Source organism: Rhipicephalus sanguineus, chromosome 11 (assembly GCF_013339695.2).
Source record: "Rhipicephalus sanguineus isolate Rsan-2018 chromosome 11, BIME_Rsan_1.4, whole genome shotgun sequence".
NCBI lineage: Eukaryota > Metazoa > Arthropoda > Arachnida > Ixodida > Ixodidae > Rhipicephalus > Rhipicephalus sanguineus.
Window position 1 is genome coordinate 116,723,063 of NC_051186.1, and position 10,592 is coordinate 116,733,654.

At 46.5% G+C, this 10,592-nt stretch overlaps 1 long non-coding RNA gene across 1 annotated transcript; it reads left to right on the forward strand.

Annotated features, from left to right (window-relative positions):
* The first annotated feature begins 596 nt into the window (after nucleotides 1–596).
* LOC119375660 (uncharacterized) lies at nucleotides 597–2,614 on the forward strand. The gene is made up of 3 exons (XR_005180412.2): nucleotides 597–671; nucleotides 968–1,021; nucleotides 2,387–2,614. It is a non-coding gene; the product is annotated as an uncharacterized LOC119375660 (long non-coding RNA).
* The last annotated feature ends 7,978 nt before the right edge of the window (nucleotides 2,615–10,592 follow it).

The following is a 10,592-nucleotide window of genomic DNA, read 5'->3' on the forward strand; positions in this document are numbered from 1 at the left end:
AGCGCGCTGTTCAAACAGAAATAAGTAACAACTGTGACAATTACTTCGCGCTCGTCTTGTGTGTACCTGTTCGTTCGTTTCGTGCGCCCTGCTTTATGTTTGAGCAGTGCGCTTCAAGTGTCGAGCTGTGACGCATTAGTTCACGCTCGTCCTGTGTGCGTTCTTTTCGTGCGTCCTTTGGGCTCGAGCGACGCGCTGGCAATTTCGAGTTGCTTTCCGTTCTTCGCGTTACATTACATTTTATTGCTATCGCATTCATTGCTTCGCCGTTGCGGCGAAACTGACTTTTTTGTAAGAAGTCTGCACTGTAAAGCTTGTAGTATGGATTACCAACTAGCCCGAAACAATGCCTTGCTCAGAAAGCTTTGATCACAGTTCTATAGTTTTAGTTCTTCATATATATGCCATGGCACTCCATATGGACAGCTCCATGTGACAACTTGATGAGCCTGAGCAAACTGGACCCCCTACTCTCCCTTCAATATGTTATATCCATCTGTTGAATTACATGCCTTCTGTTAACTACACCTGAGGCTGGTGTACCACTTTAAATCTGTCATGCACCTCATTATTCATTTGCAACAGACACCCCTTTCGCAGCTGCTCAGCAAGATGCCCAGCTAGAAATGACAGCTCCAAGTGGCGCTTCTGGAGTGTCTCCACTGCAACAGGTATCACATGACAGTGCCATTTTGTGATTACTACAGAACTACAGTGGCTGTATTTGTGTCACAGCAGGAGTCACAACCAGATAAATTTTTCTGTAAGGCATTCCTTCCTGGCACCAGCTCGCAGGAATTTTTGTCCAAATTGTGAAAATACACTAGTAATTTTCCTCAAATCATTCAGGTAGTACTCAAAACACTTTAGTAGTGTTGTGCTACTCCTTCATTTTTAATAGCTGCTTAAAATAAAACACCAGTGATGTTATAGTACAGGCACGTTTCTGCAAAACATTTTTTTCCAGGGACCTATGGATTTCACTGAACTCCAGGAGACTCCGCAAGGCCCATCACAACAGGTACTTTACGATATGCCATTTTGGGACAACAGCTGCATGAAGTGTGAAAGCGGGTGTCGGAGTCACAAACAGACTAATTTTTCTGTAAGGCATTGCTTCTGGCACCGGCTCGCAGGAATTTTCGTCCGACTTGTATCGACGCACTAACAATTTTCCTTAAACCTTCAGGCAGCATTCAACACACTCTAGTAGTGTTATGTTGCTCCTTCATTTTTAATAGCTGCTTAAAATAAAATAATATTTATGTTTCCGTAGAAGCAGTCCTACAGAATATTTTTTCATAGGAACCTGTGGGCGACATCACAACGCTGGAGAGTTCACCAGGGCTGTCAGTAGCCTTTGAGTTTACAACAGTAAATTTCCGATCATCTTGGTGCGATTCTAATAATGGTTTTTTCACTGCTTAGAGTAGAATAGCGTTTATGCTTCTGCAAATCTAGAGTAAGGTAGTGCCTGCAGTTCATTGTTATGCCCCATGCTTGCTGATGAATGCACCAGTGTACAGTAGGTTCTGCAAAGATCCTCTATGTACGATGGCACCTCTTTTGAAACCACATAAGCACACTAGTAACCACAGCAGCATTCTCTCATGTGCCTTCACTGCATGCATTCATTGCTCAAAACAAAGAGGTTGTGTAATTGTTGTTACAAATAATACCTGTCAGTATTGAGAAAAATTTAGATGTGTGAAACGTAATTCACCAAGTCACTCGTGCGTTATCTATGAAATTAGTTCAATTTTTCAAAACAGGCTTTACTGAATTGGAACAGGGTCAATGGCAGTGATGTCGAAGATGTCAGGTGCAAAATGCAGATTGCTGTATGCGAAATTGTATTGACATCTGTATTTCTTCCCGTTATTTTTCCATAACACTTAGTGGTAGATATTTTTTTATGGCTGTGTGCCAAAGTCTCCAAATCTGTCACAGTGGGCACTCATTGAGGGCAATTGCACTTACAAAAATTCGTGCAGTAATTTTGAAGGTGTATGAATTCATGCTGCCATACTGTTGTGCTATTATCCTTGTTTATATTGGTGCAATGCTTCAAGATTATGAAAATAAGTACAATAGTTATTAAATAAAATGTGTAAACATTTCATTTTACCTCGACATGCTGGTTAGTGTGACAGACTAACAATAAGCAAGCTTTGCTTCCTTTTCCAATGAGATCACGAAGTATTGGTTTCTTATGCATAGCACCTGTTTCTGTGTTCTAACTGTGGGCATGTCAAGCAATGGTGTGATTAGCCTCATGTTCTGCTTTATTTCTGTTGCTGTCATGATGCATGACATGAAAAGAAGGGAAGAAGAATTTTGAGCGTGTTGAAGTGGGCCGTGTAGGTAAACTGTTTATATTGTGCAGGAACTTCTGACTTTGCCATCAACCCCAGCCTCTGTTGGGACACCAAGAAGGAGGAGACGAGCAATGGTAACCTGCTCTGCCAAGCGTGCCTATTTTTCAACCACAATTCAACACCGTGAACGTTATTGTCTTGTGGATATGCTCATGTGCATATTTGATAGTGTGAAAGACCCATCCACAGCATGCACTATTACATTAACTTTTAACACAACATGTGCAGGCAAACACTGTGTGAGTGGACTAATATCCATTAATTAATCAGCGTTGTGCTCTGTATGCAAATGAATCAATAAATCCAATCAATTATTAAATGTGTGAGTGAACTGCTGTGATGAGTAAAGGAGGGGCACGAGGCACGTGCCGAACGTGCAAGCGCGGCAACGGTGCGCGAGAAGCAAAGTCACCCGATGGCACGCGCACCAGCCACGTCGACGCAGAGGATTGGCCAGATGGGGGCTCGTGGCAGGCGACCCGAGCCGTGATGGTGAACGACGAAAGATGATCGTGGGACTGTGCTGTGGGGCACCGGACGGAGAAGATCGAGGAAGGAGCAAGCGTCGCATCCGCGGCGAAAGCGGCTGGTACTCGGTTCTGGAGGTGGCGGAACGCAAGGCCCGGGGAGTGGCCGTCGACCTTGGAAGGCTCCAAGCGAGGCTGCCCGGACCGTCGCCCCTCACTACAGCAGTTCCGGGATCGCCAGCAGCCCTTCGCTTCTCGGCAGGACGGCTGCCGACCACAGTGCAGTCAAGGAGACGCCCGTCACCTGTGGAGTCCTGAAGCAAGGGACCCAGGCCCAGTTATGCCTAACCTCGACGGACCGAGGACGGAGAAGACTACTGGGGACGCACGCGACGAGAGCGAGCAGCGGGCTGGACGAAGGCAACCGACGATGAACTCGGAGGCCTACTGAGGACGTCGGCGACGGTCTTGACGAGAGATTGACGGACGCGACGGGAACTTCGAGTCGTCGCGACGTACTGTAAGAACATTCTCGTCTCGTACCGCGAGGCCCATAGTGGCCAGACTGAGTTGGAACATTAGCTAAGCCTAGCTAGTGGCAGTTCTAGATGTGAACTGAGACTTTTGTAGGATGTAAATAGGTTTTTTGTTTGTATTATTTAGTGTCTGTAACGCGTTTTCCTGTGATCTCTTTGCTCATTATAAACTTGGTTGCTTTTGCCCGTCCTACCACGGTCTCCTGTGCCCGTCTCACTCTCTCCCGACCCGTTTTTGCAAGCACCCGCGAGATAACACGTGACAAAATAATTGGCGAGCCTGCCAGGATACAATCCTGCCCAGTCACTGATTCTCGTGTGGTGCGAAGATGGATTGGGAGAAGTTGGCGGCCGTGGCCAAGGACTTGGGCATGAGCAAAGAGGAGACGCTGAAGTTTTTCGAGAATGCGGAGCGAGTTGAAAAGGAGAGAGCACGCGAAGCACAGGAGAGAGCACGCGAAGAACAGGAGAGAGCGCGCGAGGACCATGAACGAGCGCGCGAGCAGCATGAACATACGCTCGCAGAGCAAAAAATAGAAAAAGAAATTTTGGAACTTAAGGTGCGTTTGGCACTAGCGAGTGAAGCATCGCGAGAAGATGCAAGTGTAGGTAGTGGCCCATCGACAGCGTCGGCCAATTCGCCATCTCCCGGACGAAAGCCTGTCTGCCCTCGTAAACTAATGGCACCTTTCGATGAGCGAAGGGACGACTTGGATGCGTATTTGCATCGCTTTGAGAGGATCGCGATAGGGCAGGGCTGGGAGAGGGGTGAGTGGGCCAATGCTCTGAGCCTTTGTCTCGCGGGAGAAGCACTGAGTGTGTATGGCCGCATGCCAGCAACAGAGTCGTTGGACTATGATTTGGTAAAGAAAGCTTTATTGGAAAGATTCCGGCTAACCGCCGAAGGGTTTCGTGAAAAATTCCGGTCGTGCAAGCCGGAGAATTCCGAGACTGGCAAGCAGTTTGTCTGTCGACTGTCGAACTACTTTGATCGATGGATGGAACTGTCAGAGACAGCTAAAACTTACGAAGGCGTCCGCGACAAGGTAGTTGGAGAGCAATTCCTCAACCGGTGCAGTGGCAAGTTGGCCGTATTCTTGAAAGAAAGAAAGGTGGGCACGGTAGAGGAAATGGCAAGGCAGGCCGACCAGTTCATGGAGGCGCAAGGACTGCGAAATCTTGGAAAGGGGGTCGGTGAAAATACTACGGCAGCAGAGGGAGAGGCTAGAGAACAGGTCCCAACGAGCAAATTCAGGGCACAACAGCGATGTTTTTTGTGTAACCGGCCGGGACATATTGCCAACAATTGTCGTACTAAGATTGGACACAATGAAAAGACTGTGTCGTGCTCAAAATGTCAAAAAAGAGGACACAAGGCAGAGGATTGTAAGATGAATTCAGCTGAAAAGATCGCCTGTGTAATGAGTGCCAGGGAAGGACAGATCGAAAAAGACATGCCGGTAGTTGAAGGAGAGGTACAAGGGCGTAAGGCGACGGTGTTGAGAGATACGGGTGCTAATACGGTATTAGTAAGAAGTAGTTTAGTGGCACCCGAGAACATGACAGGACAGGTGAAGCCGGTGATGTTTGTAGACAGGACCATCAAATATATGCCTGAAGCAAGGATACGAATATCTACACCCTTTTATACAGGGCTAGTGACAGCGAAGTGTGTTGAGGATCCGCTATACGACTTGGTAGTGGGAAATGTACCTGGCGTGAGAAGGGTGGACGACCCTGATCCATTGTGGAGAAGGACTAAGAAAGGCGTGGAGCAGAGTAAAAATATTAAAGATTTGGGGCTAGCAGAAGGGGCGCAAGAAGGTGCCAAAAGATCAGCAGTGGTAGAAACCAGGGCAGCCAATAAGAGAGATAAGACTCTGAAACCCCTGCATGTCACAGCCATTAACCGGTTGGATGTATCAGTGGAGAAGTTCAAGGAATTGCAGGAGAAGGATCCATCTATTCAAGCGTGCGAGGGGAAATTAGGAGAGATTATAAAAAGGAAGAAGAGTAAAACGGTAGCACAATTTGTGAAGCAGAATGGGCTGATGTATCGCAAGTGTTTATTCAGCTCGGGTAGAGAAGTCATGCAGCTGATGGCGCCAGAGGAATTGAAGAGTACGTGTTAAAACTGGGGCATGATAGTATAAGGGCTGGTCACCAGGGAATGAAAAACATGTTCGACAAGATCACAGAGGAATTCTTTTGGATAGGAGTGTGGAGCGATGTGAGGAGATATGTCAAGTCATGCGAGGTATGCCAAAGAACAATGGTTAAAAAGCAAGATAGGAAGGAGGCTGAAAAGGCAGAAAACAAAGAGAGTGCTACGGTGTGCATGGCAATTGCTGAGGCGAATGAGGAAGTACCGATTTATAGGGTGAAGAAGCGCAGATTAAGCAAGTGGCATGGGATTGGTGACTGCTCTAGGAGAAAATAGATTTTTGAGCAGTGGAGTCAACCTTAAACAGATTGACTGAGGACTATTTTAGTAGAGTTTGTAAGTGAATTTGTGGATATTTTCGATGAGTGAGTGTGGTGTACTCTCGGTAGTTATCACTGTGTGTGTAGCTATATAGTGTTTCCCACTATGAACTGCTGGACATTGTAATGGGTTCAGTGCAGTGTAGTGTTGTGACGTGTTCGTGAAAGTGCGTGGTGAGAACAAGCCTGTAGTGCAAGTAGAGGTGAACAGAAGAGAAGAAGATGCAAGTCGTAAGTTTAAGACGACATCAGAAGAGAAGAGGGCCGTAACCCCGAGGGGGACAGAAGCAGTTTTTTGGGAAAAAACTCTTGAAAGAGGGGCCCAATGTGATGAGTAAAGGAGGGGCACGAGGCACGTGCCGAACGTGGAAGCGCGGCAACGGTGCGCGAGAAGCAAAGTCACCCGATGGCACGCGCACCAGCCACGTCGACGCAGAGGATTGGCCAGATGGGGGCTCGTGGCAGGCGACCCGAGCCGTGATGGTGAACGACGAAAGATGATCGTGGGACTGTGCTGTGGGGCACCGGACGGAGAAGATCGAGGAAGGAGCAAGCGTCGCATCCGCGGCGAAAGCGGCTGGTACTCGGTTCTGGAGGTGGCGGAACGCAAGGCCCGGGGAGTGGCCGTCGACCTTGGAAGGCTCCAAGCGAGGCTGCCCGGACCGTCGCCCCTCACTACAGCAGTTCCGGGATCGCCAGCAGCCCTTCGCTTCTCGGCAGGACGGCTGCCGACCACAGTGCAGTCAAGGAGACGCCCGTCACCTGTGGAGTCCTGAAGCAAGGGACCCAGGCCCAGTTATGCCTAACCTCGACGGACCGAGGACGGAGAAGACTACTGGGGACGCACGCGACGAGAGCGAGCAGCGGGCTGGACGAAGGCAACCGACGATGAACTCGGAGGCCTACTGAGGACGTCGGCGACGGTCTTGACGAGAGATTGACGGACGCGACGGGAACTTCGAGTCGTCGCGACGTACTGTAAGAACATTCTCGTCTCGTACCGCGAGGCCCATAGTGGCCAGACTGAGTTGGAACATTAGCTAAGCCTAGCTAGTGGCAGTTCTAGATGTGAACTGAGACTTTTGTAGAATGTAAATAGGTTTTTTGTTTGTATTATTTAGTGTCTGTAACGCGTTTTCCTGTGATCTCTTTGCTCATTATAAACTTGGTTGCTTTTGCCCGTCCTACCACGGTCTCCTGTGCCCGTCTCACTCTCTCCCGACCCGTTTTTGCAAGCACCCGCGAGATAACACGTGACAACTGCACATCAAGATGAGGAGCCTGTTATGGAATCTCCTGCTTGGATGCCTCTGCAGCTACCAGAAGAGAATCGGTGAGTTAATTTTATTGATTTTTTATTCAAATACTTTAAGGGCCCCTGGGGGCATCACAGGGCGGGACATAAAATACAACATGATTACTTCAAAAACAAAACAGCAATACTGATGCTTAAACAGCACTTGGATATTACGAGTTGAGCAACACTAATACAATTTAAACATTCTTACAAAGATTTTCAATAAGCAAAGAAAGAAAACAGCAGCTGCAAATGAGTCAGCTTACAAACCAAATTTAGCTACTGAAAGTGTGAGGGATCCAGATATCTTAGTAGTATTGATGATTGAAATAAAGATTGTGTTATCCAAGTGATTGTGGTAGGTAAATCATTCTATTATTTTATTTATAAGGTTATAGGCAAATTTTTACACTTTTCCTCCAAACAAAAATAAGGTTAACCTTGTAGGTGTGTAAGACTCAATGTGAGGTATGCAGCGGTAAAATATGCAACCAGGCAAGTGATGTGGTACTGTTATATAGTGAATAAGAAAAAGATGATAGCACAAATTTTCTGCGCATTCATCAGAGATGATGCAATTTATATTATGTAAGAGTAGAATTATAGCATAAACCGAGCAGCTTTATTATGCTTACTTCGAGACACTGAGAGTATTTAGTGCTTTACACATGCACGAAGTGTAATAGGCAAGGCTTGTGTGTGCATTGCTTTAATGATGCGCTATATCTTTTATTTCTCTAACAGGAGGACTCGCCCGAAAAAGCCTATCTGCGAGCAAGGGCTACATAGTTTTCTGCAATGCAAGCTCAGTCAAGAAAAAGCATCAAAAGGCTACAGCAAGCAACGCGGAGACTGCAAAAGAAAAACGCTGAACTTAAATCAGTTTTATCAGCATTAGCTAAGGACAATATCCTCCTAAGAGAGCAAGTGTCTGTTCTAGATGGCCTAGGCAAAGCAAATAAGCATCTGCTTGAAAGGCAGTCCACAAAGCATTGTGGAACAGGTACTCCAAATAAGTACTCGCCTGAACTGAGGACGTTTCCCTTAACTTTAAATTTCTATTCCCCAAGAGCCTATCAGTATGTCCGGAAAGTTTGATACGTGCCTCCCGCATCCCAGAACGCTGAGAAAGTGGTACGAGACTGTTGATGGGCAAGCAGGGCTGTCAACAGAAGCTTTCAATGCACTAAAAATGAAGTGTGCAGAAACAGCAAACAAAGGGTATCAAAAAATCTGCAGCCTCATGGTTGATGAAATGGGAATCCGGCAAAACATTCAATGGGACAAACATAATTTTGAGGGATTTGTTGACTTTGGCAGTGGCATTGACAGTGACTTGCTACCACAAGCAAAGGCTGCATTTGTTATCATGGCTGTCGCTATTATTGGGCGGTGGAAGTTGCCACTTGTGTACTTTTTTGTGGAGGGCCTAACTGGAACAGAGAGAGCTAATCTTGTCATCCAATGCCATCATAAGGCGCGTGATGCTGGAGCTATCGTTGTTTCACTTACTTGTGATGGCGCTCCCGCAAATCTGGCAATGCTTCAAGAGCTTGGGTGCAATTCCCAGAATGTGGGAGAACAACTTTTCCACATCCAGCTAACCAGGACCCAGTAGCTGCATTTTTGGATCCGTGCCATATGCTGAAACTTCTCATAAATGCACTGGCACATAAGAGGTGCTTTATTGATCACCAGGGAAGAACAGTGTGTTGGGAGCATATTGAGCGTCTTCATAATGTGCAGCAGAAAAAAGGCCTACACTTGACGAATAAGTTGCGCAGAGCTCACATTAAGTGGGAGCGGCAGCCTATGAAAGTAAGACTCGCTGCCCAAGTGATGAGCACTTCCGTAGCAACAGCATTAGCCGAGTGCAGGGAACTTAGCCTAGAAGGCTTTTGTGGTACACAGGCAACAGAAATTTTTTTGTTGAAGATTAATACACATTCGATGCCCTAAATTCAAGAAGTGTACATCAAAAAGGTTGGAAGAAACCAGTAAGTGAAAAGAACATAGCAGCTGTTGAAGGCATGTTCGAAACCACAATACATTATCTTTCCTCCTTGAAGGAGCCTGCAACTGGGAGACGAATGATTGATACAGGTCGGAAGACAGGTTTCCTATGTTTCATTAACTGCATGAAAAGCCTGATTAGTCTTTTTTTATTTTATTGTTACTGAAAAACGACTGCTAAAGTATATTACGGCCCACAAAATTTGCCAAGATCATTTGGAACTGTTTTTTGACTTGATTCGAGCACACGGCGGGCACAATGATAACCCAACCACGCAGCAATTTTGTGCTGCTTTCAAAAAAGTAATCGTTCAGAATGAACTGGGTGATGTGTAAACAGGCAACTGTTTGAGCCTGGACAGCACCGCCATACTTTCGTGCAGCAGTGCTTCAAAGGCTACTTCTACTGAGCTGTTGAATATATCAGCACAAAGGAAGCCACTCCTAGACAGCGATGCTGTTCAACAGTCCCAAATAACAGCAGCTCATCATGACTATATTATAGCTCCCGGCTCCATTAGCAAATGTGGTGGTCGGATTGTGACTTACATGGCAGGATATGTAGCACATAAACTAGCATTAAGACTGACTTGTGAGCACTGCACAAGTGCGCTGCTCACAAGGGAACGAGGAAGCATGCACTCGCTCATTGAAAGAAAAAGCAGAGGTGGGCTGACATACCCATCAGATAGTGTACTGAAGATATGTCAAAAATCTGAGTCTCTGGTCAGGACTGCAGTGCGCCTGAATAAGCTGGCATCAAAGTCAGTGCTCCTCGAAATTGCGCATGAGGTGCTTGATGCATTTGATGGTAAAGAGCTCTTCACTGAGCTTCATGAGCACATGTTTGACAACCCTCCACTGGACAACCACTGCATACATCTTGTGAGGAGTGTGGAGGAAAATTACATCAACATGCGCTTGTTTCATGTTGGCAAGCAGGCAACTGAGAGCCTGCACAGTGTCCAAGTCAGGCCGATGTTCACAAAATTAACCCAGTTTAAAGGCCAATAACAGATGCCGTTGTTCGTCATCGTTTTTAGTGTTCTTTTACTGTGTGCAAGTGTTGCTATTGAGCTTTTCTTATAAACTTCCAGCTTTGCACTTCATGTTTAATCAGCTGAATGCAAGAAAGCAACGGTGCAACTCGAGAGGATTGCAGGAGAAACGGTAAGTTCAGTGTACGCGCCATAATCTAACAGTGACATCTGAATTGGTCTTGCTACATAGGGACATGCTGAACCTCCAAATTATCCCTTCCCTGTGTGTGTGATAACGTTCGCACGAACGTCGTGGCACTCGAGCCGAGCTACAATGGTACGGGTCTGTCGACTACGACCGTATCGAAGAAAACATTCGCTCAGATAAAATTACTCCGCACAAAACGTAAAGAAATGGCAACAGCCTCAACGCTTCC